Below are 7,030 nucleotides of genomic sequence, written 5' to 3'. Positions count from 1 at the left end.
CGAGGGGGGCGTGGCACACACGAGGATCGGACGAGCCGGGCGTGACAATTATTATATAATAAAATACATTTTAAAAAAAAATTCTTAATTATTTTAATATTAATAATAAACCATTAATACATTTAATTATAATAATATTGTCATGCCTAGCAGGGATGAAACGGAGACAAAGGCGCAGACGTCAGTGTATCGCGGAATACGGGGTTTAATTACAGGTAAGGCAGGCAAAACGCAGTCTGACAATACAATGACCTGACTGAGGAAACAAAGTGAAACGCAGACTAAGGACTAATGACAACAACCAGAAACAGCTGATCACACGGGGATTACACACGGCCAGGGTTAATGAGGGGGCGTGGTACACGGAAGGAGCGGACGATTGGGGCAGGACACATTGTTTGGATACATTTATTTTCTTACTTTAAAAATTACTGTTTTGATAAATGTGCTTAGATGTGTTTAGTGCAGTATATGCTCTTCTTGTTTTATTCTTGTTCATTTTGTATTTAAATGCTCAAAAAAAACATTTAAGTGTAATTTTTTGGGGCCAGGAACCACTTAATTGGTTTTCCACTATTTATTATGGGGAAAATTCGATCAGAACTCGAACTTTTTAGGATTCAATCCGGAGTTCTGAACATATTAAGTTCGAGTTCTGACGTAGCACTGTATTATATTTTTAATAATAATAATAATAATAATAATATAGATAATATTTTATTGATCTCAGTGTGGAAATTCTCTTTCCGCCTATCCTATCCTGCTCTTTGTGCAGGATCATACACACACCCCCAGCAAAGACCATCCAGATAAGAAGACAAGGGAAGACTAACATTCCAAGTTTTACGTCTTGGAAATCTGGGGACCTCTGGAAGGTAAGGGATGTACCACCACCCAGCCTGTAGATAAAGGTCCAAACCTGGTGCAAGCTGGGGGCCCCTGGTGGTCTGGGCTGTGCTGGCGTGCAGCCCTGAACAGTACGGACAAGAGAGTGGACAAAGAGTGCTGCTGATTCCAAAGCCACACACACCCTTTCTCTCTCATACCTGAGAGAGAGAAGAATCTTTTTAAAGGTTACACATTGTGTGTAGCATCTACAGACTTGAATCCGATTGAACATCCCTGGAGATATCTTAAAATGGCTGTGCACCGACGCTTCCCATCCAACCTGATGGAGCTTGAGAGGTGCTGCAAAGAGGAATGGGCCAAACTGCCCAAGGATAGGTGTGCCAAGCTTGTGGCATCACATTCAAAAAGACCTGAGGCTGTAATTCTTTGTATCTTTCCTATCTCCCACAAATATTGTTTTGTGTAGTGTAGAGAACTTAGGAAACATTTAAAGGAATGTAACCATATGTCTTTGTTAGTACCATGTACATTATTGACCCTGTGTGTAGGAACAGAGCACCTCCTTGGTTAACACTATTCAGCGATGTCTCCCCCTTCACATTCCTGGAGTCTCCTGGCTTATCAAGATCTCATAAATAAGCCAAAGGGCCCTTCTTCCTCACGCTCATCCACCTCTCACAACAAAGGAATGAATTTACATAAGAACATAAGAACTATACAAACGAGAGGAGGCCATTCGGCCCATCGAGCTCGCTTGGGGAGAACTTAATAGCTCAAAGTTGTTAAAATCTTATCTAGCTCTGATTTAAAGGAACCCAAGGATTCAGCTTGCACTATGTTATCAGGAAGACTATTCCATATTCTGACTACACGCTGTGTAAAGAAGTGCTTCCTTAAATCCAGTTTGAAATGTTCTCCTGCTAATTTCCACCTATGGCCACGAGTTCTTGTATTTGAACTAATGCTGAAGTAACTATTCGGTTGAACAGCATCCAAACCTGACTTCTGACAACATGCCAAAGATTCAACCACAGACCAAGTCTGCTGAGGCATCAGACATCGTTAATGTATCCAAATGTCAAGTGGAGAGGATTAAAAAAATATATGAAGAAACTGGTGATGTTCATGACAAGCCCAGGTCAGGCAGACCACGTAAGACAACTCTTCAAGAGGACCATTTGTTGCTTTGAAAGTCCAGGGCCAACCCTTTTTCAACTGCAGCAGAGCGACATCAGAACTGGTCACCAGAAACTGCTGTGTCTACAAGAACAGTTTCTCGAATTCTCGCACGCAGTGGTCTCCATGGCCGAATTAGTGCTCAAAAACCAGCATTAATGAGAACACAACAAAAAAAGGGTGTTGAATTTGCCAAGGCTCACAGCTTGCAGCAAGGATGGACAATGGCAAAGTGGCAGAAGGTTGATTTTTCTGACAAATCATTCATTGAACTGCATACCAAATGCTGCAAATACTGCAGGAGACCTGTTGGAACCCGCATGGACCCAGGATTCACCCAGAAAACAGTCAAGTTTGGTGGAGGAAAAATCATGGTTTGGGGTTACATCCAGTATGGGGGTGTTCGAGAGATCTGCAGAATGGATGGCAGCATCAACAGCCTAAAGTATCAAGACAGTCTTGCTGCCCATTACATTCCAAACTATAAGAGGGGGCAAATTCTGCAGCAGGATGGCGCTCCTTGTCATACTTCAGCCTCCACATTGAAGTTCCTGAAACTGACAAGGATCAAGGTGCTCCAGGATTGGCCAGCCCAGTCACCAGACATGAACATTATTGAGCATGTCTGGGGTAGGATGAAGGAGGAGGCTTGGAAGATGAAACCAAAGAATCTAGACGAACTCTGGGAGTCCTGCAAGACTGCTTTCTTTGCCATTCCAGATGACTTCATCAACAAGTTATTTCAGTCATTGCCAAGACGTATGGATGCGGTCCTCCAAGCTCATGGAAGTCATACATGTTATTAATTCTTTCTTCCAAAGCACCATGACTTTATGTTCTGATGTTATTGTAGCATGTTTGTGTATTCTAAATAAAGTATATGTATAATTTCTACATTATTTTTGTATATGACAAGACTTTTGTCCAGGCAAAAGTTGACCTTTCTGTCCTAATTACATGACAAAACTCAATGAATGATGAAAAACTTTATTTTGGTATAATAAGCATAATCTAGAGGGCTTTGCCTTTCTTATAAGCCATTTCTGATTCCAACTGATTAACTACAGGTCAAGTTATTATTTGTTGTTCCAACAACTTGGTTAAGTGACAAGACTTTTGTCAGGCACTGTATATATATTAGTTATAGACGATACTGGATTAGTAATAAGAACTGGTAAGTTACTAGTGTCCTCAACAGTGAATACCAATGCAAAACTATCATTGAACTCATTTACTATATCAATGTCGTTTTCAATTATAAGACCCTTACTATCCTGCAGATTAGTAATTTCAGCTTTTAGAGCTCTTTTAGAGTTAAAATACTGGAAGAAACTTTTAACGTCATCCTCCAATTCGATCTTCCTTTCGACATTCCTTTTAGCTCGTCTAATGTCATTTTTTAACTGTCATTTTCAGTGTCAGCTCCTGTGGTCCTACCGTGTCCCTTCCCCGTCTGGCCAGCAGGTGTTGCTGGTCATCCCGTTCTGTATGTTGGTCTTTGTTCTCCCCTGTTACCTGTCTGGTCATGTGGCTCAATGTGTTGAGCATGTGGTTATCTGTGTACCCTTCTGTCCTGTGTTTGAATCCCGCCTCCTCTGTTTTTGTATTTTGCTCCCTAGTGTTTCATTTGAGTTTCTTTAGTTTTTGTGTCTGATTTTGTAGTTGATTTTGGTTTTGTTCCTTGTGCTCCTGCTTGTGTCTTTACCTGTTTAATTCCCTAGTGTTGGTTTCTGTTTCCCTGTGTCCTTGGTTTGTTCTTAGTTTCCTTGTTTTTAGTTCCTTTGAGTTTATTAGTTTCACCTGTGCCCTGTTTCCCTGGTCTTTGTTAATTAGTCTCACCTGTCCTGTGTTAGTCTCATTACCCCTTAGTATTTTATTTCCTGCTTCTGTTCAGTTCCCCAGTGGTTCATTATTGTTGTTGGTTTGTATTGATTGCGTTTGATGGTTGTTATGTCAGAGATTCCCAGTATTACAGTAGATGTGTATTTAGGTTTTGTTATTTAGTGTTTGTTAATCCCCTTTTAGGACCTCGTGGTCCTTTTGGTTTTGTGTTTGTAGTGTTTTCTGTTTTGTTTAAATAAACCCCATCTGTCTCGGAGCCGCCAGTGGGTCGTCCACCCTTTTTGTGCCCAATGCCACGTTCTTGCACCCGAGCTGCCCGTATCCATGACAAACTCAGCCTGCAGATTTAGATACTCTTGCTTTATTCTGTCATCATCAGTTATTTTCCATTTCTGGAACAAAGCCCTTTTCCTCCTTACTTTATACTTAATTTCCCTAGTAAACCACCTAGGTTGCTTTTTCCTAGATTTATTCTTGCTGGATCGCTTGCTGGATTGCTGGATATATGGATCGCTAAAACATTGATATCAAACAGTTGTAACAATCCCATGTAAACCATAAATTGTAACATACAAATGTTTAATCAGGACCACTACTCTAGAAAATAATGGCACTTCATAAACCGACCAAGTATTAAGATGGACTGTCTGGATTTGTAATTTGTAATGGAATTTCTGAATTACCTAAATGTGTTAATATCTGTCAGTGTATAACATAACCATTCATACAACGTATTGATTGAGTAACCAACACATACCACGTAATTTTAATTAAGAAATAATTAATGAAGGTTGTGCAATGTGTGTGCCTCCAGATTGATATGTCATGTTTAGTATCAAAATAATGAGAAAATTCATAAACGTCGAATGTCATCATGGTTTGCCATAAAATTGTATGTATCTAAAGGTAAATGCCTTTAATCAAAATAAGCTCCAAATTTGCACCAGTCTGTGGTCATAAACCCACAACCCTGCTACACACACCTCTCGATCAGGACTCCGGCAAGATGTCGCAGGCAATTGGCCCAAGTGTTGAGTTCCGAATCATCAATATTCATGGACTTTAGACCATAAAATTCAGTATCTCAACTGCAAACCCAGAGTTGAGGGAAGCCACAGAGAAATGCAGGAGCTCAAGACAGAAAACAGCCGCAAGACCAAGAGCCTCACCATCTGCAAAGAAAAGCCTAAGAAAGCCCGTATATCATTCTGTCATTGTCTCATCTTGTGTTATTTTATGTTTATGTTTGATGTTTAGTGTAATGTCTGTCACGTTGTTAGTTGTAATAAATGTATGTCTTTTTATATCCTAAATCATCATTTGAGTGATTGCCTAATAATAAGTCCCTTCACTGGTGCAAACCGCTCTAAGCTTTTGAAGTCCCAAGCTTGTCTTAAATTATTATGAGACTCTCTTAACGGCCATAAGAAGGATCTAGTCATAGAATTGCTACATTACCTGGGAAATTACTTTCACTGGATGAACATTTTGACCCAGGTTACGCAGTGACAGTAATTAGTGGATTCAATTCATCTCTCAATAATTAATCAATTGGGAATTCCTTAATTATAGTTTGGTGGAGATAAATCATTTGAGTCTAATTTTCCCTACATCCATGACACACTGATACATATGTAGGAGAGAGCAAGCTTGGCAGTGAAGGGCAGCCACCCGCAGTGGTGGCCATGGAGCTGGAGGTTATGGGACTTGCTCAAGGGCCCATAGACAATGGGCTCTTGAGCAAATACAAACAATACCAAACACAAACGATTCACATTTTATGTAGCAATGGACAACATGGTTGCCAACTCTCACGCATCTGGCTTCACACTCATGGCTTCAGACTTTTGTGCTCACACAAGAAATCTTACGGCAAAAGGTTTATATTATTCCATTATAAACCTAAAATTTGCTACATCAGAAATTTCATGGGGTTTCTTCCAGGTATTCCCAGTTCCCCCAGGCTGAGGCTTATAGATGTGAATGGTGTGTGAGTGTGCCCTGTAATGGGTTGGCATCTCATCCTGGGTTATTCCTTGCCTTGTGCCCATAGCTTCCAGGAAAGGCTCTAGAACCCCTCCCCCCTAAATAGGACAAGCAGTTTCAAAAAAGCAAGCAGAGTCTTGGCAACTTTTAGGCACTATGCACCTCAGCACTTGGTGACTCCACTCTGTTACTTTATATGACTTGTTCCTAAATGCTTCCACTTTGCAATAATACCACTTATGGTTGACCGTGGAATATCTAGCAGGGAAGAAAGTTCACAAACTTACTTATTGCAAAGGTGGCATAATAGCACACTTGAATTCACTCAGCTCTTCCAAACAACCAATTCTTTACAAATGTTTGTAAACCTGACTGCAAGGCTATGTGCTTGATTTTATACACCTGTGGCAATGGATCTGAATGAAACACCTGAATTCAATGATAAAGAGGTTCATCCCAATACTTTTGTGCATATAGATTATGTGGTCACTGTGTAGTAAACTGCATTGTGAACAAAGCATCTTTCTCCCTACAAAACCAAATAATCAGTTTGAATCCTGAGAACCACCTGGTAGTTAAATCTCAGGTTAGTGTTAGAATCGCTGGGAAGCTGGTTTCATAACGGACATTTACGACACATTCACATGGAAGTGCTGTCAATGAGTGCATTATTAATGTTCTGCACAAATGAAGGAAAAATAAATTGCGTAAGAAGTGATTCAATAAAGATGTTTTAAAATTTGCACAAGTCATACACTATATTGGCAAAAGTATTGGAACACCTGCCTTTACACACACAAGAAATTTAATGACATCCCATTCTTAATGCATAAGCTTATTATATTAGTTGATCCACCCTTTGCAGCTATAACAGCTACAGCTCTTCTGGGAAGGCTGTCCACAAGGTTTAGGAGTTGTTGGAGCACGGCGTCTCCACCGGGTCCATGGATGAGAAGAGATTCACAGCTGACACGGGGAGAAGTTGCAAATCACCGGTTTATTGTCTGACAGATTGCAATCCGGGAGCGGCCGTCTGACATACATTCAGCATGTACAGGAGGAGGCTCTGCCATATGTATCAGCTGTATCCCTTTTAAAGCCCTTTGGGCATCCCCCCCCTTTCTCGGTACCTTCCGTGTATGTGACAACCACATGTGTGATTCTAGCCGGCTCGTAA

Source organism: Paramormyrops kingsleyae, chromosome 7 (genome assembly GCF_048594095.1).
Source record: "Paramormyrops kingsleyae isolate MSU_618 chromosome 7, PKINGS_0.4, whole genome shotgun sequence".
Lineage (NCBI taxonomy): Eukaryota > Metazoa > Chordata > Actinopteri > Osteoglossiformes > Mormyridae > Paramormyrops > Paramormyrops kingsleyae.
The sequence above is the reverse complement of the archived record's forward strand: the minus strand, read 5'-3'. Positions refer to the sequence as shown.